Raw genomic sequence first — 27,985 nt, 5'->3', positions numbered from 1 at the left:
ATATTTGGCGTCGGCTGCTGAATTTTTCTCATCCACTCGTCGTCAAATCAGTCGTTTCTTCTGTTCGAACCTATTGTACCCAGTGCCGCTCCCTATAGTTCGCATGTTTCTCCAGCTATCTTCAAGAGTAGCTCTTTCGTTGGCAGTACTGCTGCGCGTACTTCTGTGCAACTTCGGTGTTCGGTAGTTGCTCGTTGTTTGGTCGCGACGAGCGACTTCGACTGCAACGAGGTATTGGCCCAAATCTATACTGGCACTGCGATAGATAATCTTGGTTCAAATTTTCTGTTATAGCGTTCGTTGCTTTTGTTTTCCGCGGTGCGGGCTTCCAAGGCCCACGACCAACCCCACTTTCGCGCAGGAGTACCGACCACAGTGCCACGTTCCATAGGCAAAAATAAAAAAAGTGGATTTCTTACTGACCTAATTCTCTATGCTGGTATGTTTGTTATGTTGTTTGAGACATACTGTAATGATATTATTAATCTCCCAAGTTCACTCATACGATTATGACACGCATCTACTGCACACTGGTTTCAACTATTCAAGTGACACGTTATTTTCAAAAAAAAAATTCTTAGTTTTCAAATTAATTTTTTAATATACTCTATATCTTTACATGTTACAACCAAAACGGCAACGGTAGAGGCATGTAACTACTCTATTTCACATGTTACTATTGAGACATAACATAGCGCATTTGGAAGTTAAAGGCTTCTTAGTCATGCTTATTTATGCTTAGAGAAAAAAGACACTTTGGAATTAAAATCGATTGTCAAAAAAGTACCCCAAAGTACCTCTCTGAATTTCACTTATTCCTCTTATTTGGAATGTCCTTCACACTTTGGAAGTGATTGCCATTGCTCAAGTTTGCTCTTTCAACCGAAATTCGCGTTTTCAAATGATGCCTCTGGAACCAAGAGTGAGCAATTTGTCGTACATCTGTCCCCTATTTTTATGTATAACACGTAATTTATGTGCAAAACACATGAGAGATTCCTGGATTAACAATTTCTAGATGTTTTGCAACAGTAAACCGTAAATATACACAACTAAAAGAAAATGAACTAGAAATAATCATAAAAACTGAATGGGATGGCGTTTAGGTCACTTTTTCATCGCCTAAAAATTATTTTAATATGCTTTTCAAGCCTTTTATCTCGAAATGGATAATATTTTTGGAAAATTATCATTTTATGCTTCTGTACAAAAAAATGGCGTTTGAGACATTTTTGCGATGACGTATTTGACATTCGTCAATTGTGCAAATAGTAGCTCTCATTGGTACTAAACATTTTTCGTGTCACACCAATTGAAAAAATACTAGAATGGCTGTTTTGATTTTTGTTGTTCATCGCACTGTGCAACGTAGTGCTACTGTTTTAAGCCCCGAGCGCAACCAGGACTTGGACACAACGCTTGTGAGTGTGTCACTTAGGGCGCTTGTGGTGGCGTTACATGTCCAGGAAACTTCCTTCCGAGGAAGTGCGATAGATGCGAAGGTTGATAATGTCAGAGAAGAATTAATTGTCGACTAGAACGTGGTCGATTTGGTTCTCCACTTGTAAAGCAAAGCAAAGCCTTGGTGCTACATTCCGTATCGGAACTTGACCTTCTGTTTATTATATATAGACTTCGCAGCCAACTGTTAAGTATACAGGACAATTGCGGGGCTACGATCCTACTGATACTAACAGTCTCTCCCGAGCCGAGACTCGATCCTACGACGACTGGCTTATTTGGCCAGCGTCGTACCAGCTTGGAGGTTCTCCACTTGTAAGTCAGGTAATATCCAGGGGGCTTTACTTCTGACTACCATACCACAGGAGGCTACAAAGTTCACACATCGTTGGCCATTACCATTTGATGCAGCGTGCTGGCTCTTCGACCCGATTACCGATCTGTACGTTGTCAGAACACAACATCACCCAGGCAACGCCAACATTTGTAACGTCGCTTGTCCATGCTTCAGCCGTAGTTTTTCGTCAACAGTCCATTCTTCTTCGCTAGCCGGACGATCGTCCGTCACCCATCCGACGGATTCCACCACAGATAGCGTACACCTTAGAGGTTTCTAACATATGGTCGGTCTGTGGGTTCAAATCGACAATGTTGATCTGAATGGAGGCATGATCCTTGGCGTGAATGATCCGGTTGCTTGGAAGAGCACTTCCTCGGGCAGTACAAATCATCAAATTCTGCAGCGTAATTTTCTATTTTTCAGTTATTTTTAGCTAGCAGCAATGACGGATCAAAAAAAAAAAACAATAAACGTTGTGTTAAAGACCGCCAGGCTCCGTTTCTGAGCTGCGGGTCAATCTCAAAAAGTTCAAAAATTTCGTAGTCAAAATGGAGGAGCAGCTTGTAGCCGAGACCACGAAAAGTCTCCAAAATTTATTTCTATGGACCATGTTTCCTAGTGTCTATTTCATCGTTAGGTAGTAAAAGTATAAGCGAAATTAACTGATAAATCAAACTGATATTTGTTTTTGACGTTGACTAAAGTCTATATCGAAGTTAGGCCCCTGAATTTGAAAATCTAGTAATTCAACCAGGGAAAACCAGAGAAAAGTGGTCAGGTTTTGAGCGCTTATTTTGCAGTCATCTATAATCAGGTTTTCGAGGTTTTGGCATCAATCGATCAGGAATTCTTCTACGGTTGAATTTATGAAACAAAAAACTAACTATTGTTTGAGATACACTATTGAAAAATTGGTAATTAATATCGATTGTCTAAATCATACCGCGCAGCCAATCACTACCTCTCTTCCCAAGCACAGTCGACACTAACGGATACAATCGATCTGACTTTGTTGTTATTGTTGTTGTCACTTTCTGTTTCCGATGTTTATGCTGCTGCTAGCGGAAAAAACCTTGCAAATATGCATCTTTTTGTTGGTGTTAATTTTACGACAGCGGCCGGCGCCCCATCATTCTGATTCCAAAACCGCACCAGTGACATGCGGACGCTAGGTGATAGCAGCTGAAAGGAGGAAATACAAAATAGTACCGGTCATCTCGTGCCGGTTTCACCCGTAATGCTGGTGGCTTTAGTAGTAAATGGCTACTGCAAAACACTTAAATGGCTGGAATTCTGGACGGACTAACCAGGAAACTATAATCGGCAACTGGCACCTTTTGGTGCCTCGAAATTTTGGTACAGAAGCGGCTAATTGAATTTTCTGTTTTACCAAATGCTGCTGCTAGCGGAAAAAACCTTGCAAAAATGCATGTTTGTGTTGGTGTTAATATTACGACAACGGCCGGCGCAGCTTTCAAGAAACATTTGTCTCTACCATTCCATCATCTATGTAGCCCCTCCTTCTTTCTAATTATCTGACGAAGCCTTGGTATAAAACGTATCGTTCGAACATTTCACCCCATCATACGGACGCTTGGTGTTAGCAGCTAAAAGGAGGAAAAACAAAATAGTACCGGTCATCTCGTGCCGGTTTCACCTGTTATGCTGGTAGCTGTTAGTAATAAATGGCTACTGCAAAATACTAAAATGGCTGGAATTCTGGACGGACTAACCAGTAAACGAGAATAATCGGCAACTGGTACCTTTTGGTGCCTCGAAATTTTGTTACAGAAGTTTTGTAAAAGAAGCGTTGCAATTCCCTCTACCATTTGCTTCAATGGAATTTTTTTTTTTTATATATATATATAAGAATACGGTAGTCAACGTCATGCGGTCGTGTCTTGAATATCACCCTCCTACTTTTTTCTTTTCTTTCGAATCGCCGATTTTTATTCAATTCTGTCGTGGTGAATATGAATTTTAGTATCTGCTAGGTTCTAAATATTTGACCTGGTGTAGATTATGTCTAATTTATGCAGCTTTGTAGATCAAGCATGATCTAAATTTACATAAAAACAACGCATAACCGATTTAAGCACTTTTAAATACTGTACTACAATACTATAAAATTACTTCAACTTCAACCAAATTTATTTTTCATAGGAATCAATAAACTTGATTCCCTTTATAAGCCACTGAGAATGCGTTTCCTCATCAGTCGGTCTGAAAAAAGATTATTTTTATTATTTTTTTCCGGGATCGAAAGAGCAACACAGAAATATCATTTTTATATATACGTAAGTATTGACATGAAAAAAAAAGTTAAGTTAACATTTTTTGCATGCAAATTGAAGTGTATGTGTGTTTGTGTGCATTTTTAATTCTTTCAATAAATTTCAATGTCTTCAATCATAATTGCCATTCTCCGTCGGCATGACTTAAAATCTCGTTTTTTCCTTTAATATGAAATGAATTCTACAGGAAATGTAGCTCCAACAAACTGACAAGTCCCAGCAATCGACAGGCCGGTGACATCGGCGAATGTAGAACAACTTTAATCTGCACGAACGCCAAATTAAAGCATTAATTAATTGTAAAACATGAACATTCCACTACGGCTTTATGGTAACAGCCATAACATAATAATACTCGTTAGGTAGCTACGAACGCGCGGTGCATAAACGTGAATATTGACAATCTGTACTTGCATTGCCGTGCCATTCGCCAAAGACTGACTCGATCGTCGTTTCTAAGCTGCCGCATTCAAACACACCGAGCGGTGATATTGCGGCAATCAAACCATTGATTAGGATTCGCTAGACTATACAGTAATTGATTGCAGCATAAATTTCAACTAGCTTACCCCCCAAGATAAAAAGGAACGGTACGTTGGAATGCAGTACTGATAACTCATATTATTCCCTCCCTTCTCAAACCTGTTGCGTGCTTTCAATTTATTGCGATGCAAATGTGAGCACGACAACATCCCGACGCGACAAAGCGACACAGTTGAACGAAATTGTTGCATACCACTAACGCCATCTGTTAGAATGTAGGGAACATCATGTTAGAGGTGACGCGTGACATTTAGTATTTACCGTATCCACCGGATAGATTGGTTATATTGAGAACCAAACAAACTTACTTTTTTTACTGGCTGGTTTTACGCAACTTCATTTTTATACTATATGTTTTCAATGGTTTTTCATTTTCGAATCGTTTATTTAGAGTGTCGGTCGAGTTTCTTCAATCCAATTATGTACCGAATATTCTTATGTTATACAGTTACCAAATATTCCATACATAGATTTTTCCGTGAATTTCGGAATCCACGCGTTTGTTTTTCACGAGCTGCATATCTTCCACCCAAAAAGCGACTTCTATATAATGTTTTTGTGTGCTGACTTCTTTTCAAAAGTTTTTAACTAATTCTTATTTATAGAAATTTAGATTTTTTACACATTTATGATGTTTTAAACCTTTTTTAACACTTTTGATATATCTACATTTTTGTATTTTATTGGCATGTTTTCAATTCTTCTCTTACATTTTTGGTCATTCTAACATTAGTTGATATTTAGTATTTTAATATTTCCTACATTTCTGACTTTGAGACATTTTTGTATGTACCTTGTTTGTTGTATGATGCTTCATACATACGGGATAATATCACAAAAGAATTTTTGGAAATATCATCCAAATTAGATCACCGCTTCCAAGAGATCTAGTAAAAATCTGTAGTATGATAACAAACAATTGGATACAGGGTGGCCACTCATTTTACATTTTCGAGTTCCCGAATTTTTCCCGACTTTTTCCCGCATGATTGCAAGAAATTCTCGATTGTCAAAAATGGTAACTAGGTTATGTTCTATCGACGGTTCCGAATTTGATCGGGACATTCTACACAAACAGTTGATTAGTTACATAAAATACAACTTTTGCCTTTATACAGGTTAAATATAATTTTTGCGATATTCTCTAATTGCCAAATCTTCCATTAAGCAGTCAATAATCGTGTTAGCTATATCGTGCATTCATTATGTTTGTCTATCTGTCTTCTTAAAATATGATATAAGCACCGTTTTTATTCAACGCATAACAACCTATTAGGAGAACAAAAACGAACAAAACAGCACTTTGCGTACATTTTTTTCTCGTTGTTCAAATCATCGGAAAAAGTCCTGGGAAGTTAAGGGTGAACATAAAACTACTTAACCTAAAAGTAAAAAATATTTTGAATTGATTTTTTAGGGAACAAAACTTGTGACATGGATTTGCGTTTTTTTTTTCTTCTCAAATTGAAGATAATGTTATTTTACGTTCAGGAAAAATACTGCGATTTACCTGTATTTCGTTCATCACGCGTTGCATAGATTCAAAACTTTTTAAAAGTGAATTCTCAACTTTTTCAGCATTTTGATTTGCTAGTCCATCTCTCTGGTCATCTGCCAACATCTTCAACTTGTTTGCATCCAACGCTCAAAATGGTCAAGCTGATAAAAAAATGATATTGGGGACTAACATTTCAAAATAAGTGATTTCGAAACATAAAAAATTACCTGGGAATCAGAAAAAAGATCTTAAATCATTGTTTTTCAAATTAGAAGTCTTTTACTGCACGAACATGTCTTGCAGAAACCGTTGAAAAGGAAACAAATTCGTGTTCAAATAATCAACGTTGTAACATTTGGCAACTTAGAATTCAAAAAATAAGCTTTTTGAGATCTTAAATCAATGTTTTAAATAGAACCAGTATCTACAGCATTGCCGGAAACATCACACCAATCAAGCTAATTATTTTGGCTTTTAGAATATTTAAAGTATTTTTGTTTATTGGTCACAACCAGCAGTCAGCTGTTTAGTGCACGGGACGATTGCAGGGCTAGCGCTACAATCCTGCAGACACTAACAGTCTCTCTCGAGCCGAGACACGAACCTACGACGACTGGCTAGTTAGGCCAGCATCGTACTTTAAGATCAGTTGCAAAACAAAAAGCATGTTAAAAGTCGTATGCAACAACAAATAAAATAAATAAACGATTATGCTGCTTTCTAAAAACATTTCTGATTTTATTTACATCAAAAATATTTTTTTTACAGTCAAATTGTGTGATTTACAGAAAAATTTGAATTTGAAAAATGTACAAAAATTAGTTTTCCAAAAAATTCCAAAATAATGTTTGCTCTATTTTGTGGCAAGTTTGTAATGTTTTTTCAATTACTTGCTCCGCATAGCAAGTTCGTCCCTAACCCAAAATCCCACCAGCATTGAGTTTCTAAGCGGAAAAAGTAGCTAGTTTCGCTAGAGTTTGCCAAATATTCCTTCAAAAAGACACTTACAACTTCTCCATCATTTGTTATTGCATCATACACAATACTTTGAAAAAATCTTGGTAACAAAATCCCGATAAAATAAAAAATTCCCGACTTTTTCCCGCATTTTTCCCGATATAATTCAATTCCCGACTTTTTCCCGCATTTCCCGTTTTCCCGATTGAGTGGCCACCCTGTGGATAGTAAAATTGCATAGGAAAGAAATGTATGCATCAACTTCCAACAGATTGTGATTGCGACACTATTAACTCTAATAATTTTAGCAGAGATTAGACTCTAACCGAGCTTCATTTCAACCGCGAGATCAACTAAAAAACTGTGCATATAGCAAATAGTAAAACCAAAAGAAGATGATTTTGAAAATAAAAATAAATTTTATTAGTAAAAATGTTGATTTCTAGTCTATGTTATGTAAAACAAACATTAAACCTTACAGCTAACTCAAAGACCTTCTTAATGTCTCAACCGTATTATCCTCCTTAATTTTATAAAACTTTTAAGTAACGTATCACGTGCCTTTTTACATTTATTTGCTACCAACATTGTGCAATCCTTAAAAAATTATACCCGCTCCGTCCGTCTATACGAAACAAATTCATATCCAGTATCAAACTCGTACGCGGCGTGTAATATTTCTGCGGAATAAATGACATTATTGATTAGATTTTCCCTACCCATTTACCATTATAACGACAGCGTCGGTGTTGCAAGTGAACGTTAGCCACCGCAGCCGCCATCATCAACGATTAAATGGCGGCAGTCGGTAAAGACCCACCCTCTCCGAAGGGCAGAAACGATCGAACCACGGGAGCGTGATAAAGTGCAGCAATAAGAATGTGAACTGCATAAAACTAATGTGTGGTGCATTTGCGCATTCGCTTTTTGTTTCCATTTTACCCTGGTGCCAATATTTCATCCACGTGTGTAATGTGTGTGCTTCGATTAGGTGTGGATACCAGCACCCTTTCGTGTGACGAATAAAGACCGTCGCACGACTCAAAGCGCACACGCTTGTGATGCAATATTGCAGTGCAGTAGCTGCAGACGATGGCAGATAAGTGAGGTCCGAAGGACGTGCCCACTTTGTCAAGACGCGACGGCCTCAATGATGGATTATAAGGAAATCTTCACCGATAGAATACAAAACAGATTGATGAATTACGAGACAGGATTCCAGGTGGCTATTATTAAGTAACTTGATGACGTAGGTCGTGCTATGCAGATGTGCATCGACGTCGCCCCTTGAATCCATCGATTACCATTTTGCCAAGATTTTTCTCCACATGCGGTAATACCGGTAATGCCACAACGTTCACTCGATTGGATTAGTGCCAACGTTGTTGAGGTAAGTCCGTCATCAACATCAATTAATCTTATTGGTCGAGAGCAATTACCCGTAGAAATTTTGATAGATCAGGACAGGTTGCTACCGTTGGCCAAGTGCATATATGCGTCGATTTATGACCGACCGTTAGCGCCATTTGCAATGCAAAGTAGTGCGGACTGCAACTTTGTGTGCAGGGATGCAGAGATTACACATGGTCATGGTAATTTTATAACTAAGATAGTAATAGGAAATTTCGAACGTCCTCGACTATTTACCAAAATTTTTTGAATTCCTTAAGTAAATAGTAGTAATAGTAAATAAATTACCGATAGTCTATTCATGTTTATTATTGAACATTTAATATTGATGTGATCATTATTCTAAGCATAGTTTAAAGTTTTGAGTAAATGCCAAACTACGAAATCGGTCGTAAAAACCCTAGTTACAATTATTCTACAGTAAAAAGTTCATGTGAAGTGAAATCTGCGGGCCCACTTTTCGAGCAAAGTCAAAGTTGATTGGAACTGTGCGATTTTAATCGCGCAGAAACGTCAACTTTTCACTAGCTGTTGCGCCCAAGTAATAAAGTTGCTTTAAATCTGTTTTTTTACAGTTGCAAATCAAGTGATATTTTCTAATTTGCATTTTCCACGCGCGTGGAACAAAAATTGTGTTTTGTCAGGCCTTATTTAGCAGCTTGGCTCTAGACCAATTTAATTCTCGGTTTTTTTTATAAGAAAGAGTTAATTGAGATTACATAGAGATTGTATCTCTATTTCCTTATAACGGCATTAAAAAGTGTGTTCAAACGATTTAGGGCTCAATTGAGAATCATTTTATTATAGAAAGATAAAACTTTATACCGTAAGCAAGCTCTCTTCGATATCTAAATATAAACCTTTATTCTACAGTAATGTTATGCTCAACCATCGCTAGATGGTTGCGGAGAGTTGGACAATCGGGAGCTTCAACGCAACTACAAACGGTACGAAACGAAAAACGATTGCACCAGGTGATACACATTGATGTGATAGGAATGAGATTCATCTTCATTATTAAAATATGCGAAAGAGGTCTTCGAGAGGAAGCCAGACATTAAAAGACGAAATCTCAAACTAAATAACTGAATTATAATAATAAGAATATGATGCATACACAGAGGCCAGCATAACAGATCCATGTAAGTCTTCCTTTTTAAGGAGCTTCACATCATTTCGAAGTGGGGGCAGATGTAACGTCACCCATCGGTCTTTTTTCCATATTTTTTCAGCTTTTTAAGGATGATCAATTTTGTTTCATTTAACTTAATAGTCAAAAAGTATTTGGTAGTGCCAGGTTTTTGCACACAATTTGGGATCCAGTACGTGAAGACCGCAACAAGATCTTGATTCGAGGTCCTCCTATCGGACTGAAACTTCGAGGGTTTGTTTATCCTCATAATAGAACAATGTTTTGCATTATCTCAGATTTTTTGAAGAGGAGTAAGTGGGGTAAAAAGTCTGCCAAAGATTGATGTCCTAAAACTGCTAAACATATAAAATTGCTATAACTTTGATTGAACTAAATCGATTATCTTGAAAATTGGCTTGTTTGTTCTACCCTATACAGTATACAGAACAACGATTACTGGAAGTTGCTGAACTTCAAATTTGGTTTAGCGGTAGGCCTCAAAAGTTTCATCTTCTCGAAAGGAGTCCCTACGCAAAATTTCAGCTCAATCAGACTTCGGAAAGTCGTGTTTCATAGCGATAAAAATTGATTTACAAGGCACCCTGGTGAACATGTATTGGACCACTGTTCGGTAAAACGAACAGTCATTTTCAACCAAGTGACGCGCGCGTTGTAATGCTTGTAAAATATTGATATATAGTACAAAAACCTAAATTAATCCACCTAGCGGTCAGACCCAGCCTTTCTCATTCAAACTTATTATTTGTAAAAATAGATTTACATGAACGCTTCAATCCAATAAATGTATATTCATTCTTAAGGTTCTTAAAAATTGATGTTGTAATCTATACATATAAAAATGCAGTCCGGTCTGTTTGTCTGTCTGATCCATATAGGCTCGAAAACTACCGAACTGATCGACGTGAAAATTTGTATGTAGGGGTTTTTGATTCCGATAAAGGTTCCTATGATAGTTTGAGACCCCTCCTTTTTCTGGAAGGGAGGGGTCCCATACAAATGAAACACAAATTTCTGCACATCTCGAGAACTAATCAACTAAATGGAACCAAATTTGGCAGGCAAATGTTTTTAGTGGTAAAAAATATGTCCATAATGTTTTGACACCCCTCCTTCTTTTATAAGGGAGGGGCGCCATACAAACGAAACACAGATTTCTACACATTCTGAGAACTAACCAACTGAATGGAACCAAACTTGGCAGGTGAATATTTTTAGAGGTAACAAATATGTGCATAATGGTTTGACACCCCTCCCTTTTCTATAAGGGAGGGGTCCCATACAAATGAAACACAAATTTCGCACAGCTCAAGAGCTAATCAAGAAAATACAACCAAATTTGGTATGAGAATGTTTTTAGAGGTAACAGATATGTCCATAATGGTTCGACTCCCCTCCCTCTTCTGAAGGCACATGTTTCTGCATAAATTTCTGCACATCTCGCGAACTTATCAACTAAATGGAACCATATTTGGTAGTTGAAAGTTTTAGTGGTAACAAATATGTTCCATAATCGACCTCAGGCAACATTTTTGATTATAAAATAGCAACATCCGGTTTCTGGAGAACAGCCAAAAATGACCGATTTCCACCCAATATAATAATATCCGGATCTAGAATGATACACAGGAGCTCAAATCGACCACAGATACCATTTTGAATTCTAAGATGGCGACTTCCGGTTCCTGAAAAACAGCCTAAAATGACCAAATACCACCCAATATGAGTATCTCCGGAATGTTGCAAGCTAAAAATTGACTTCAGGCACCATTATGAATTGTAGGATGGCAATTTCTGGTTTCTGGAAACAGCCAAAAATGGCCGATTTCCGTCTAACATAAGTATCTTCGGAACTAGAATGATACACAGCAACTGAAATCGACCACAGACCCCTTTTTGGATTCTAGGATGGCGACCCGACACTCTATATGGGTGTTTCTTCAACCAGAATGACGCTCAGGGGCCAGAAATTATCTTAAATACCATTTTGAAATCCAAGACGGCGACTTACGGTTTGTGAAAAACAGCCTAAAATAACCAATCAGGCACCATTTTGAATTGCTTAATGGCAACTTCTAGGAAACAGTCGAAAATGACCGAATAATACTCAATATGGTTATCGAGATGATGCATAGAAACCAAACATTGACCCTGGACACCATTTTGAATTTAAAGACGATCACTTTCAGTTTCTAGAAAAGAACCAAAATAACTAAATACCTCCCAAAATGGGTATTTCCGGTGCCAGATTGATGCCAAATCTGCTGAAAATGACCGAATACCACCCAATATAAATATATTCAGAATTAAAGCGATGTACAGAAGCCAAAAGTCGAGGATGGTGTCATTTCGATAAAACCAATCATTTCAAACGATTTGTTATTCGACTTTGATCGATTTGACGTGCATTTGCAGACTTTAAACACGTCGCAAGGAATCAATGATTTTGTAACGTTCAAATAGTACGACACCACATTTAAATTATGTTGAGGCCACATATATCGATCAAAGTGAGTATAGTTTCAAATAGTCTCTGAAATTCTTTTCTTTCCATAACTTTTGAGCCACATATCAAATTGTTATGAAGTTTGTTATTTGTAAGTTTAAGAGATGACTCGTTCGTATGACACTAGTTATGTTCAAATAAGTGATGTAATCTTTGAGATAATAGACTTTCGTTGTTTTATTAACAATTTAAAACATAACGGTTGCTTAACCCTCTAGTGCCCAGTGCCGCCTTCAGACGGTCTTCAGTTGAACCTCTAAAAAGCTTTAATCAATACCAAAAAAATGTTTATAAAGTTTTTTCGGAGTCCGTCTGAAAATAAATTTGGGTATTAGAGGGTTAAGTTCGATTATAATCAAATGAAATGGAAACGTATAGGGCAGCCAAACTTTGAAATCACGTGTTCATTCATAATTCATCAGTTAACGCTTAACTAGTCCGCTCATCTGATAATAATATTGATCAATTCGGTTGTGTAGTTTCTGAGATAATGAAGTTTCGTGATTTTCACATTTCGATACATTACAGACGAAGTTACAGTTCGATTACAGTAAAATTCAATAGGGTGTTATGAGGCAGCTAGACTTATCAATTGGCACAAATTTTGTGAAAATCGGGTCAGCCATCTCTGAGAAAAGTGAGTGAGTCTAAGTAGTCTTCGAAATATGTTCCTTTTCATAGCTGGATTTCACATTTTCAAACATAACAGGCGAAGGAATAGTCCGATTGCGAAATAAATCAATAGGATCTTATTGGGCAACTAGACCTTCCATTTGACACTGAATTCATGAAAATCGGTTCAGCCATCTCTGAGAAACATGAGTGAGATTAAACAGTTTCCAGAACACATTTCTTTTCGTAACTTTTGAACCACAAGCTCAATCTTTATAAAATTCAAAAGTTAAAGGTTTTTCAGGTAGCCTGTTCATTTGAAACCAATTTTGTTCAAATCGGTTGTGTGGTTTTAGAGATAATGATGTTTTATGATTTTTACATTTTGATAAATAACCTCTAAACAAAAAATCCGATTACAATGGAATTGAATAGGGTCTTATGGGACAACAAGACCTTTCATTTGCAATTAATTTCATGAAAATTGGTCCAGCCATCTCTGAGAAAAGAGAGTGAGAATAAAAATCTGCACATACACACACACACACACACATACAGAAAATGCTCAGCTCGTCGAGCTGAGTCGAGTGATATATGCCATTCGGCCCTTTGGAGCACTTTTATATCTTCGGTTTTGCAAAAGATTGCTATACCTTTCTAGGAGAAAGGCAAAACAGTTTCATTTAAAAGCTACTAGAGAATATCAACATTTAGAGTTTCAACTATTTTTTTCGATTAAAAAAAAAAGAAGCTCCCCTCTCTACGGAATGGGAGAGAAGGGGTACCCGGTAGGTTTTTTTGTGCATAAGATTCCCAGCTATCATATGGGTCATTCCATACGAAGTGTACATGCCACTTGGACACGACCATCACAGATTTTGTTCAAAGTTGGGGGAATAATTCATCTACTGTCTCTTGGGAAAAATCCCAATTTTTGACAAAAATCTCTTTTTTTTCTTACAATTTATAGACGTAAGATGTCCGAAAAATACTGATGATGATTTTTGAAGAAAAAAAACCAAGGAACCCAGAAAAAATATAAGTTTTGACCGGAAGTGTCGCCAGATAAATAAATTTTGTATTTGAAAACTAAATTTACATTTTTCGGCAAATGCAGCCATTTTTATTTTAAATTTGATAATTTCATCGTATTCCTTGAAAAATTTCACATACCAAACAACTATCATCCCGAGGTAATATGTGCCAATCTCGAGATATAACATTTTTACGAAAAAAATTGTAAATTTCGTAATTATCTTATTTTATAGTCGTAAGACACCCGAAAAATAGTGATAGGTGAATTTCGAGGGAAATAAACCAAGGAATCTAGAAAAAATTTTGTTTTTGCCCGGAAGTGTTGCCAGATAGATTATTTTTGTATTTTAAAATTAAATTTGCATTTTTAGGCCAATGCAGCTAATTTTATTTCAAATTTGATGGTTTCATAGTGTTTCTCTCTTTTACGTAAGAAGCACATACCGCTCCGTGGTAATATGAGCCAATTTTGAGATATAACATTTTTACGAAAAATTTATCACGAAATTCAGAACTATGTTCGTAAAAATGCTATATCTCGAGATTGGCTCATATTACCACGGGGTGATGAGTGTTTCTTACGTAAAATTTTCCAAGAAATACGATGAAACCATCAAATTTGAAATAAAATTAGTTGAATTTGGCGAAAAATGCAAATTTAATTTTAAAATACAAAAACAATCTATCTGGCAACACTTTCGGTCAAAAATAATATTTTTCTGGATTCCTTGGTTTATTTTCTTTAAAATTCACCTATTACTATTTTCCGGGTGTCTTACGTCTATAAACCTTAAAAAAGGTAATTACGAAGTTTACAACTTCTTTCGTAAAAATGTTATATCTCGAGATTGGCTCATATTACCTCGGGATGATAGTTGTTTCTTATGTGAAATTTTCCAAGAAACATGATGAAATTATCAAATTTAAAATAAAAATGGCTGCATTTCCCGAAAAATGTAAATTTAGTTTTCAAATACTAAAATAATTTATCCGGCAACACTTCCGGCCAAAACTTATATTTTTTCTGGATTTCTTGGTTCATTTTCTTCAAAAATCATCTATCAGTATTTTTCGGACATCTTACGTCTATGAATTGTAAGAAAAAGAAAAAAGAGATTTTGAACAAAAAAAAATGACTTTAATAAACAGGCGGGTCCCACAGAGCGGGGGGTATTCCAAACGACACCAAATTTGGGATTTTTCCAAAGTGACAGTAGATGAATAATTCTCCCAATTTTGAGCAAAATCTGTGATGGTCGTGTCCAAGTTTGTGCTTTTTCGTGGTCACTTCGTATGGAATGACCCATATACAGATAACGGAATATGGTTATCGCATCTCAGTTGTTCGTGAAAAAATTCCAAAGTGCTGTTCGATAAATCGAACACCTGGGCCATAATGGGTTAATCGCTTTGGCATAATTCAGAGACAATCAGGTATTCTTTTTCCGTTGATAGAAACGTACATTCATAATAAGTTCACTCATCCTACATAGTGAGGAATTGTATTACTTCCACCTTTTTTTTTTGATTTAGTCTTTTACTCAATAAACATCTTCTTGCAGACCCTTGTTCAAACGTAACTTATTTATTTGCAAATATTCCAAAGAGTTAGAATTATTTTTTCTAACTATCTCATATTCAACATCGTACCGAAGGCTCTGACAGCAGGCTTTCGTCGAATTGTCTGCTCAATGAAAGTTTGCATTTTCAGTGTTTTTCACCAGGTTTTTGCACACTATGAAACTGTGTTTCGTGTGAGCAGTTACCGCAGGCTATGGGAGCATCGAGTAGGTAATGAGTTCAATGGGCTCAGTAAAATAAGTACAAATTATTATTTCGAGTTTGTGATGTGTTGATTTTCCTGCACACACCCAGTAAAAATATTCTATGCCCTATCTAAACACCGCCCTGACAGTGTAGGAGTAGTTATCACAGTGTTGATTGCAATATCGGGATTCTTTCTAGCGTTATATTTATTGATCTTCATATATTCTTGATGCGTTTTTTAACGTTTGTGGTTGTCAGCCAGTTTTAGGCTCTGGTAAGGGAGCAGATGTTTGAACGTGTGGATGATCTGTTTGGATAACTTCATGCGGTGAATGGTTGCAGAGAGGAGCGACACCACTGAACATAAGGCAAGACACTGCGTAAAATACAACAAAGATCACCGAGGTGGAAGATGAAGAAAAGTAATAAGCAAGATGGCTTGCTGTAGGTCTGAGCAAGCGCTTCAATGTGGTTGTAATAACTTATTCCAACTTATGTTTTCAGCTACAGTAAGCAGCACAAAAACCACTATTGACTTAGTGTGAATTAATCTCATATAAGTTCATTTACTTTATATCAGCACAACGTATATGTATTAGGGTGAACCAAAAGAATAAATGTTAGCTCCCATGCACTTTTCGTGTTCCTTGTGGGTCCCAAAACAACTGTGTAACTTTTCAGAACAATCGGTGAAACGCCCGATTTGCGCCCGATTTTTAAAGTTTCCATACGATTTTATATGGGAAAATCCACTTTTTCAATACTTATTCTCTAGAGATGTCATGTTGGCTCTTAAAAAATATCAATACATGATATTTGTAGGAAATTTTCCTGGAAAAAACTCTTCTGAAGACCGTAAGGCGCTACGATGCTTGTAGAAACAACTATTCACCATAAACTGATTGAATGTTTGACAGACGGCTCACCATTGAAATTTTCCAGCAACACTGCTACAGCATACTGCTATTGCAAACTTGCTTGAGTATGAGAAATAATTTCGCGTGGAATTAATTTTCAAAGTGTGATTTTTGCTCATAGTATCTTCGGGGAAGTCTCCAAGATAAATTTAAGCGATATCATTTCTAATCACATGGTTGAATTTGCAATAGCAGCATGCTGCAGCAGTATTGCTAGTAAAATTCAATTGTGAGCCGTTCGTCAGATATTCAATCAGTCTGGGGTGAATATCTGTTTTCACAAGCATGGTAGCGCCTTGCGGTCTTCGGAAGAGTTTTTCCCAGGAGAATTTCCTACAAATACCATGTATTGATATAATTTAGGTACCAACTGGACATCTCTATAGAAAAAGTTTTGAAGAAGTGGTTTTCCCATATAAAATCGTATGAAAGCTTTAAAAATCGGGCGCAAATCGGGTGTTTCACCGATCGATCTGAAAAGTTACACTGTTGTTATAGGACCCATAAGGAACACGAAAAAAGCATGGAAGCGAAAAAATAACACCATCGTTATTTTTCCGATATAACTGTGTCCCAGTCTAATATGTATATGTATGTTTTTCAAATCTATTAATATTTTTTTGCAACTAATAAAAAAATAAAAACAACTTTACATGTCTTATTAATTCTTATTATATTTTTATCTATCTCACATCAAATGTACACGATCATATCTATATTATTACATTATTCCAATTGATAGTCATATTTTTTTTTAGAGTGAATCCTGATGAAAAACCCAATTCACTAACTGAAACTCTCATCCGTGGACTTTGTAGGGAAGATCGAACTCTAACAAAGTAAAGACCACATTCTAACATTCCTTCCATGTTGTAAGTTTCGTGCGAGCTTCGAGTTTCGTAGTTTCGAGTTCATAGTTTCGAGAGAAACGTGTTTGAAAATAATATGAGTAAATTGTATGAGTTAAAATCTCTTTTTTATCATCTTTCGAAGGATGCTTTTGGTTTGAATTGCAGACGCATATGCTTATAACTCTGGATTTTTTGTGAATTTTGTAACGAGTCTTTGTGAGATACAACTTAACTGTATTTAGCATCGTTCGACATCAAGATTTCAAAATGAAACATTTTTGAGTTGTGCCGGTGTTCCTCGAAATCGACGATATCCCTTGACTGCAAGCACGTGGCCGTTATAAAAAATCGGGTCATGGAATTAAGAACAATGAGGAGGAACGACCACTGCCAGTCGTTCTTTCAGTTGATTCATTGTGCATCTTGAGTGGCTCGAACCCATCACGGAGTAGCAAACATTGATCTGTACAGTCAAAACTTAGCTAAGCTATCTAATATCAAACATCGTATCAGCCATCCATAAATTTATCCATTTTCAACAAATACCAACTCAATATTTGGTTACTTAATTACATAATTGTTCTGTTAACTAAAACTAAATCAAATGGAATTTTCAGCGATTTTCAAGTAAGTTCAAGTTCTTTATACTTCAGGTTCACAAAACCGCTTTAACTCTTTCCAACCGAGTCCACACAATTGTTTAAGTCAGCGGTTCTCAACCTTTTTTGTCCGCGTACCCCTAGGCGATATTTTCCAAATCAATTGTACCTTTTGGCTTGAAATATTCCCGCAGAGTGGGAGAGAATAGTGGTAGATCATGTTGTGGTAGTCTAGTTCAGGTTTTAAAATGGACTATGTATGGTTTGTTTGATTACTGCAGTCATGTTTTTAGAGCAAGTTTGATGAACAACAAATGAAGTATTGTAAAGAAAAATTGTTTTGTTCGCCATAACTAATTTTTCCTGCGCGTACCCCTTGAAGGCTTTCGCGTGACCCTAGGGGTATGCGTACCTCAGGTTGAGAACCGCTGCTTTAAGTAAAAAGTGACGTGAAACAAAACCTAAATCGAAGTAACTCCGCTACGGTACCTACATAAAGACAATTATGTGGGCTCGGTCGGAAACGGGTAAACGGTACAAAAAACGAATGCTTTCTTGAGCACATTCTGTGGTATAATTCAAGCTGCGCATCCTGATTTTAAGTCAGCTTTTGGTCCCATACGAATGTTCTAATAATAATATCAAATGTCGCCGACGTTTAAAACGGTTTGGTCTCAAAACCGCGTGACATGTGATGTGGCCATTGACATTTTCGCAATGCAACGTGAAACGTCTTCTTATGACCTGTAACTCAGCTGCAATTCAGGCGCCTGTAAGTGAACTCGCTAATTCCAACTACAAAAGGTTTTCAACGGTGACGATTTCTTCGTTTTTCCGCTTTTATTTCGGCACCTTGTCAGTTGGATCCTAGCCAATTGGACAGTTTTTGCGCGAAAACTTAAGATGAGCAGCGACGCGTCGCTTCAAATAATAAACCATTCGTAATAAAGTCGCGTTTCAAATGCGGCATACTCTCGGCGGTCTTTGACCAAAATTTATTAATTAAGTAATCAAATTAATCAAAGTAATTTTAATTGTAAACTGGTTTCGATAACATTAATTCAAAATGTCTATATAACGTACCGTTTGATTGCCATTAGCGCATCTATTACTTGCCTATAAAATCAGCAATCAAATCCACACACATTTTTAGAGCTGCTTCGCAGCGCTTTTATCCGAATACGAGTACAAAGAACAGATTCAGAAGCACGCTACCACTTAAGACATCCTGGTGTAATGTTTACACTTAACAACAAGTGGAAAACCAGTTCATATTCCATAAAAATAGAATAAACAAACAGCAGCGGCACACAACTCGAGCGGTTACGTTATTACCATTGGCTTTTTTTTTTATTGAGACATCCTGCTTCGATTGCAACATAAAATATTTTATTTACCTGCACATCATGCTATTTTTTAGCGTCCGCGTGTAACTTCTCAACCGATTTCAGCCTTAATTGGTTGCAATTATGAAATACACAAACGGTCTGTCGGTACTGGTCGCAAACCGGAAATGGATTGCATTTTATTGAACACAGTCATGTTGCGTGAGATCAGCACGTAAGTAATTGTAATACGTTACAGCAGCAGTTGGCAACACTCAACAAAAATAAAGACATTCGCTTAAGGGTCACACCACCGCGATCTAGAGTCTAGGTTGCGTCCGAGCGCCGCGGGTGGTAACGTTTTGACGCAAGAAATGTCAGCTTCAACTTTCGAAATTTGGTACAACGACTGCGGAGTTAACTGTCGATAAAAACAAGAAATAAGTAATACTGCAGCATTTTTTTTCAAGTTCAATAGTACTGAAGAGATTGTATGCGAAGAGCAGCGGCTGCCTTGATCGGGACCAGGCCCTTCAGCTTGTCAAACTGTCCGAACCGTCGATGAACTCCAATGTGATTGACAATATCTATCTGGAATATATCTCACACTATCATACAGTAATGAAACCATGATGCTTTTCTCTTGTCTCTTACAAGAGGTATTTTTTAGCCTATACACTTTTTCTTATTTGTTATACCATACCCTGTAATAATAGACTACTCTACTTCACGAATAACTTAAAACGTAGTCGTAATACTGACTGAAAATCTCGTTTACGCAGGCCATAGATATAACAGTACATCACTGATATATTCTGCGTGTGAAGAGACTTTCTCTATCAGTCACATCCAGTCTTGTCCACTTACTCATCTTTGTGCATTTTTCAACACATAGGCACTGTGTGTGTAGTTGATCGACGTATGTTAGAAAGGTGGCGCAACTGAAGAGGTTGGTATTGGGTTTCGAAAAGTGTACCTTCCCAGTAGTTTATTTGATGTAAATATCATACCAGAAACATCGGAGTTTGCTGGATCGGGTCCCCACTGGATGAGATTTAATATTTTCAAAGCCTATGTCACATCTTCCTCTTTCATTTATCACATTCTCGTGAAACAGTTTAAAACCAATCAATACCATTCGATATAAGAAATTTCGGAATCAGGATGGAGCCCAGATGCCAGAACCTGATCCCAGACACTATTCTGAATTCAAAAGAGCGACTTCCGGTTTCTGAAATGCATCCCAAAGTAATCAAATAGCATCGAATATGAGTATTGCCGGAATCACCATTTTAAATTCTCAAATCGTAACTTTTGGTCTCTGAAAAACAATTCAAAATTATCAGATACCATCCAATATCGGCACATTAATTGCAGACGCCATTTTGAAATCCACGATGCCGACTCCCGGCGTCAACAAAAAACAGCCTAAAGTATATCATCCAATATGCTTTTTTTCGGCATCGGGATCGTGTTCAATAGCCGGGAATTAGCTCCAGATGTTGTAATATCCACTTCCGCTATCTGTAAAATAGCCTAAAATGGTCAAATACCACCCAATACGAGTATTTCCAGAAACGGGATGACGCTCAGAAGTCGTAAATCGGTGCCAGTAACCTTTCTAAACTTCAAGAAAAGTTTTCCGGGCCGATATGATGTTCTAAAAACGGAAATCTATCGCGGATGCCATTCTGAAATTTGAAATGGCGTCTTTCGATTTTCAGAATACAGTCCAAAATCTAATGAATACAGTCTTAATCTAATGCTACGCGATGTATACCTTTCATAGAACCGCGTCTACCGAAGTTGTTTGCTTTCTTGAAAATATGCGAGATTGACAATGCACATTTATATAAATACTTAGATGCTTCGGGTTGTAGATGATTGTTGCGAGTGTCATGACAATTTGTTCGTTCGATTTCATAGTGAGCGATCTTCGCGTGCAACATTGTTCGATTCCGTCAATTACCACGGAGACAAGACAACTCAAATTATTGTGCCGTGTCAAATAAATGTTGTGTGAACAAAAAAAAAGACAATACAAACCTTCCTTCCCACCGCAGTCGTAGAGATTTAGATATAAACTCAGGTTCAGTCTGACCATTTCGTTCAATTACGTCATTTACCACGGTGACACAACCCTTTCTCTCCTTCGTAGTCGTAAACTATTCCCAAGTTGCCATATACGTGGTTTTCTGTGCAACTTCACTAGCTCCGATCAATTACGGAAAAGTAACTAAGAAATATGCGAATGCGAGAATATTGATGTTAAATTTAGAGTGATATTCGAGTACAAGATGTGAAATGTGACGGAATATTCTGAATTTTGAACTCTTTGATCTCGTAAAAGAGTAAAAGTAGGGCTATTTGCTCTATGTAATTTATGAATGTCGCCTAAGACAACACTGCCATGAGATGACAAAGTGACGGAAATGCCATTTTTTTCGAATATGGGTTTTTCATGCCAATTTGTTCATTTTTCGAAGACCTATCTTTTGGTGCCTTCTTTTTCGTTGTGACTTATTCGTACGGTGCATAGAATCAGTAAAACAAAGTGACGTAGGCAACCATATCAATACAAAATTGACAAGAAATTCATTCGTTTTTGGGCCGTACTAAGAAACTGATCACTTGAATCTACGTCATATCACGGCAGAACAGTAAGGTCTTCTTTACACGGTTTTTTCATGACGATTCTCCAAATAACGTGTTTTTTTTTCAAATGACGCGGTTGTTTACACGATTTTTGCACGGTTTTTCGTTCTCGCGTAAAACACAGTAAGTAACAGGCTATAGTAGGGTGTTTTTTTTTTGAAAATGTTTATTGAAAATTGTGAAGCCTTGGTTAAGTGCAGATTTCGACCTCTGATTGGTCGCTTAATGCTTGCTTTCTCTTACACGGTCGATAGACACCTAGAAAATCGAGAATGTACTATTGGGGTTATATAAAATCCTGCTTCTGCCTCAACCAATCATATTACTAGAGTATGGAACGTCTTAAAAACCCCTAAATAACGAATGATGATTGAACATGTATTTTAATTGAACATGTTATGATGATTGAACATGTATTTCAAAGGTAATGAAATAAAACGTGTTCAGAAACTTTTTTTTTCAATTTACTTCTTTTGGACTGATTACAACAATCTTAGTTTTAAATTGAAGATTCAGTTCCTTACTGGTAACCGTTTTGCTTTTCTCCTAGAAAGGTATAGCAATCACTGGCAAAACCGAAAGTATAAAAGTGCTTCAAAGGGCCGAATGGCATATATCACTCGACTCAGCTCGACGAGCTGAGCATGTTCTGTATGTGTATGTGTGTGTGTGTGTGTGTATATGTGGAACTTTTTATTCTCACTCACTTTTCTCATAGATAGCAGGACCGATTTTCATGAAATTGATTGCAAATGAAAGGTCTTGTTGTCCCATAAAACCCTATTCAATTCCATTGTAATCGGATTTATAGTTAAGAGGTTATGTATCAAAAAGTAAAAATTATGGAACATGATTGTTTAACTGTTTTGAACAAAATTGGTTTCAAATGAACGGGCTACCTGAAATACCCTTAACTTTTGAATTTTATAAAGATTGAACTGGTGGTTCACAAGTTATGAAAAGAAATGTGTTCTGGAAACTGTTTAATCTCACTCATGTTTCTCAGAGATGGCTGAACCGATTTTCATAAAATCAGTGTCAAATGGAAGGTCTAGTTGCCCAATAAGACCCTATTGATTTATTTCGCAATCGGACTATTCCTTCGCCTGTTATGTTTAAAAATGTGAAATCCAGCTATAAAAAGGAACATATTCCGAAGACTACTTGAACTCACTTACTTTTCTCAGAGATGGCTGACTCGATTTTCACAAAATAAGTGTCAAATGAAAATTCTAGTAACCTCGTAACACCCTATTGAATTTTACTGTAATCGGACTGTAACTTCGTCTTCAATGTACCGAAATGTGAAAATCACGAAACTTCATTATCTCAGAAATTACACAACCGATTTGAACAATATTGATATCAGATGGCTATTTAAGGGTTAATTGATGATTTTTAATCGAACACATAGTTTCAAAATTAGACTGCTTTATACGGTCCCATTCCATTTGACCTTCGAACTTAATCAACCGTTATGTATTAAATTGTTAAAACTACGAAAGTCTATTATCTCAAAGATTATACGACTTATTTGAACATAACTAGTGTCATACGAATGAGTTATCTCTCAAACTTACAAATAACAAACTTCATAACAATTTGATATGTGGCTCAAAAGTGTAAAGAAAAGAAATTCAAAAACTTAAAAAATTTAAAACTATATCCACTTTGATCAATATATGTGGCCTCAACATAATTATATATGGTTTCGTACTATTTAAACGTTCCCGGTATCGCTCGTGATTAAATTGTTCGAAATTAAGAGTCATTTCTTTTATTTCGCTATTCTTAAGCACTAACATTACGTCAAATTTCACATTTTATACTTCAATTACAACAGCAATATTTTCAGAAAGAACACAAAGAGTTCATTATTGGATTGAAGCGTCCATGTAAATCTATTTTTACAAAAAATAAGTTTGAATGAGAAATGCTTGGTCTGACCGCTAGGTGGATTAATTTAGGTTTATACGTATATTTCAAAGTTTATGTCGTTTTTGCGCGGTACATAATGGGTGACAACTAAAATTTTAGATTTTTTTGAAGTTCTCTTGCTCCAGAACAAACACGCTCCGAGAGTATGAATATGAAAGCTTTCTCTCCTCTGTATGCCAGTCGGTCTTGTTTTCTTTAAACATGCTCAGTTCTGTTCAAAATGGCGTCGAACAAAAAGCATTACGCAAGCGCATTGTACAGTTCTAACTGTACTGCACAAAAATTTTAGCAACAAGTTCACGATAAACCATTTCAAAAGCGAAAATCTTCCGGTTTCGACTCTATATAATTTCCTGCAAACCTAAACAATGATTCGCCGAAAAAGTAATGAAAGACCAGCCACCAGTGCTGATAAAAGTCATTTTCCCCAGCAAAATTCTTCGAAAACTACAGCCAATCATTTTAAATTTTCACTTCCAATGATCGCAGCACTCTTTCAGATACACTAGATTTTCGTCCTAGTAACGTGCTGTTACACTCAGATGAAATAGATCGCGCGCATCGTTCACGGTTACGGAATAAAATTTGACGACAAATCCAACCAAATGATTCACTTCAAAGCGAAAAAAAAAACAAACAGTCCACTCAACCAAAATTAACCTCACCGAAACACTTTTTCACTGACACTGACCGATGCCTTGACAATCTTCGTTAACTGATAAACTGATTCTGTTGTCTTGCTTTCATCGCATGAAATATAATGAGGTGTTTTGACAGGTCACTCCCATGCAAAAGGCGGGAAGGGAGAACTCTGAAAGGATTGTAAAAAAATAACGTTTATGGATGTTTTTTTTTCACTTTCACTCAAGAGTGTCAACAAATATCAACCCTGCCAGCCACTGGCTCCGTTCTTCTTGTCTAAGTTATGGTTTGAATCCAATGGTATGGTTATCAATTAAGATGTGTACCAGAACGAATGAGTGAAGGAAATTTTGATTACAATTCTTCAGAAAACCTTTGAACATTTGGTAATTTCCCTTTTCAGTTCTTTCACGTCACTTACACTTAATATCACTTGTCACTACACAGATACATATTTCGACGTAAATTAATAAGAAAAAAAATTACATTTGTCACCCGTCACAACAAGTGCGAAGAACTTATTTTCATCTGAACATGCTAATGTTAACATCACGAATCGGTACTGAATAACATAGAAATTGTGTGTTTTAACAAGTTAAATGTCCAAATCAATAACATTTAATTTTAATTATTAGAGTACATTCAGCAGTACACTGTGAATTAAATGAGTTGGAATATTCTGTTGATTAATTTTAAACCAAAAAGTTAGGTTGCGTGCTACGCTGCGGTTTGAGTTACTGGTCTGTTTTACGCACATCTTGATCAAGGTTTGATCAAATTGTCCAGTCTTTGAAGATTTCAAGACATTTAGTTTCAAATAAACCAGACATTTCGATTACGGTTAATCAATTAGTTATAACCAACATCTCAATTTTCTTCTACACCTTTTATCGCATCTCTGATCAAAATAAAAACCCCATTAATATATATTTAAAAGAACACATCCCATCAGCACTAAATTATCGCAACCTATTATATGGCACACTCGTAGGTAGATCCAATCCTTTTTCGAAGTACCAATCCATTACCTGCTTGTGGAAATGCTACAAACTTGCCTGTGGAAGGATGCCTCCTGTAGAGCGCAAAATCCCGCCCATTATAGTGACCGCGTGGCGGTTTACAATCCGGTTCATACGCGCAAGTCACCACCACGCACATTCATGTATGCACTTTTGGTCAACGCACCAACAACAATAACAAGAACATGATGAATGGCCAATGCAATGCACCTGAATTGAGTCACGACAGGCGGTGCGGTGTGATCTGAATCAATAATGAGTGCCCGATGCAGTTCTAGTTGATAGTTTGTATGGTTCAGCTTTTATTACGTGAACGTTTGGATGGTGGTTAGAGAAGAAAAAATTGAAACGATTCGGATATTACATGCTGCGACTAGCAGCAGAAATCTTGTTTATGAACTATATACACTCTGAGGAGTGATAACATGCTGTGCGTTTACTACATAGGGGTGAGTTGATGACTGCTGTTATGCTTCGGTTTACGATACTTACGAACCGATGGGGGAAAAGGGGCGTCTATATCTTTGTAAGCTTAATAGTTATGAGCTTTACGATATACAGATTTATCCCACAAACGGAGTAGATCTTAGCTTGGTATTTATAAAGGAACCCTTGTGTATGTAAGTATACTTATTTATAACAACAGCTCGTCCCTGTATAACCCCTTATTGGGTGCAATATTCAAAAATAAATGTCAATACCACTCCTCTCCCATATTATTACACAAGCAAACAGAAAATTTGGTTTTATAATGAGAATCACTGAAAAGTTCAGTTGTTCCTTTTATATTGGAAATGTCTCCCAAAACACCTGTCTTTACAATGACAATGAGACCAACCGGATTTAATCAAGCGTACTACGTTCTATTTAAAGGATACTTCCATGGCGTAATTCATTCATCCTTATGCTAATCGGTGTCGATTATGTATTTATTTATGTTATATTTTTTAAGAAGTTACTTGAAAACCCAACGATTCCTGTTAATCCTTCTACCTATAAAGCAAGCAAGTTTAGTGAACGTTTGAAAAGCTCATCTGTCTATTCCCCTAGCTAACTGTCTATAATATACAATTTAATTAAAAAGATTTTTTTTTTCAAATAATTATTGATTGTTTCTCGAAATACAGTCAAATCGAATGGAGTGTCTCGCAAATTTAACGACCCTGATGTTTTTGTCCTTCGTTTGTCCATGAACTTTATCAACCTGTCAATAAAATTTGACAAAACAGTTATACCCAAACGTGTACGATAATAATAAAAAAGTCCCCTATACACACACCCAACAAAACTAGTCCAAATTGTCGTCTCAAGCTCAATATGTCGACAAGTCTACGTTGCTTTACTATAATGTAAAAATGCCACACTTATCGGGCTTATTCAACTCATAAATCTAGCAAAATACCCTCATTCACCAGTGATCACGATTACAATACCACTCGACAGCTAGGCAAATGCGGGTGCTCTGGCATTATTAGTCGCACGGCTTATCTGACTCCAGTGACAGGGCGCTGCCGTAACCTGTATTACTCCAATGTGAACACAGGCAATGCATTCATGAATGTAACGAGACTACCCAACATATAGCGGCTCGTATTGGAGATACATACGTTCATGGAAGTTTAATTACGAACGATAAAATTAACGCTTCTGGCACCGTGATGAAGAAGTTCGACTAGTCGATAGAACGGTGATCGAGAAGGAATTTAATGCTTGCACAGGAAAATTATAGACGCAGTCGTAATGATGGTAGAACTGTTTCCAGCTGTTTCTTGCAGGAAAAGAAGAACTTATTCAGCGGTTATAAATATTTTGATCGGCCACGTATGTAAGAAGCAAACAATATTATACTATATTCACATGCAGTCTACTAGAGATGTTCTTGGTATACTATATTCACAAATGCTGAGATTGTAGTGGTTCTTTGAGAGGACACTCTCTTGTTAGCTAATAATAGATTATTAGGAATTATTTATGTAATATCATGCTTCGAGTTGTTGTTTAGCTGAATTGACCATTGGGGACAACATAATGCTTGTTCATTCTGTATTACCCATGGTTTCGAAACACTGCTATTGTAGGTCTACGTACACGCAAAAGTTGAAGTCTTGTACAATCATTGAGTCTTCCCGATTCGCACAAATGTTGAACAGAAATCGCACAATAAATGTGTGAAACGCATAACGCAACAGTTGTACTGAGAATACATTGACATAGAATGAAATCAGAATATGTATCATACACCGACACGTTATTTCTCACGTCGAGTGTATTAGTGACTGCACGCGCTTTTTTCTCAAGCGAGGAAAGAAATTTCTCTCTCGCTCGTAGAATTTCCCTGTATGTGCGACAAGACTAGACAAGTAACATACAATTTGCAGGTTGCTCTTTTGCTTCTCTTTCGGTTCGGATTGCGACGCGCAAGGCGATATCTCGTTGCTTCACGAAATGAGCGAGACACCCGTGCTG

General features: G+C 36.8%; 1 protein-coding gene and 1 pseudogene across 5 annotated transcripts in view; both read right to left on the bottom strand.

The window, feature by feature from the left end:
• LOC129726435 (cGMP-dependent protein kinase, isozyme 2 forms cD4/T1/T3A/T3B) overlaps positions 1 to 27,985 on the bottom strand; it is a 414,395-nt gene that overhangs the window by 270,166 nt on the left and 116,244 nt on the right. The window lies entirely within an intron of this gene.
• On the bottom strand, positions 1,969 to 21,369 carry LOC129731068 (40S ribosomal protein S21-like; annotated as a pseudogene).

This window comes from Wyeomyia smithii, chromosome 3, assembly GCF_029784165.1.
Source record: "Wyeomyia smithii strain HCP4-BCI-WySm-NY-G18 chromosome 3, ASM2978416v1, whole genome shotgun sequence".
Classification (NCBI taxonomy): domain Eukaryota; kingdom Metazoa; phylum Arthropoda; class Insecta; order Diptera; family Culicidae; genus Wyeomyia; species Wyeomyia smithii.
The sequence above is the reverse complement of the archived record's forward strand: the minus strand, read 5'-3'. Positions and strand labels throughout refer to the sequence as shown.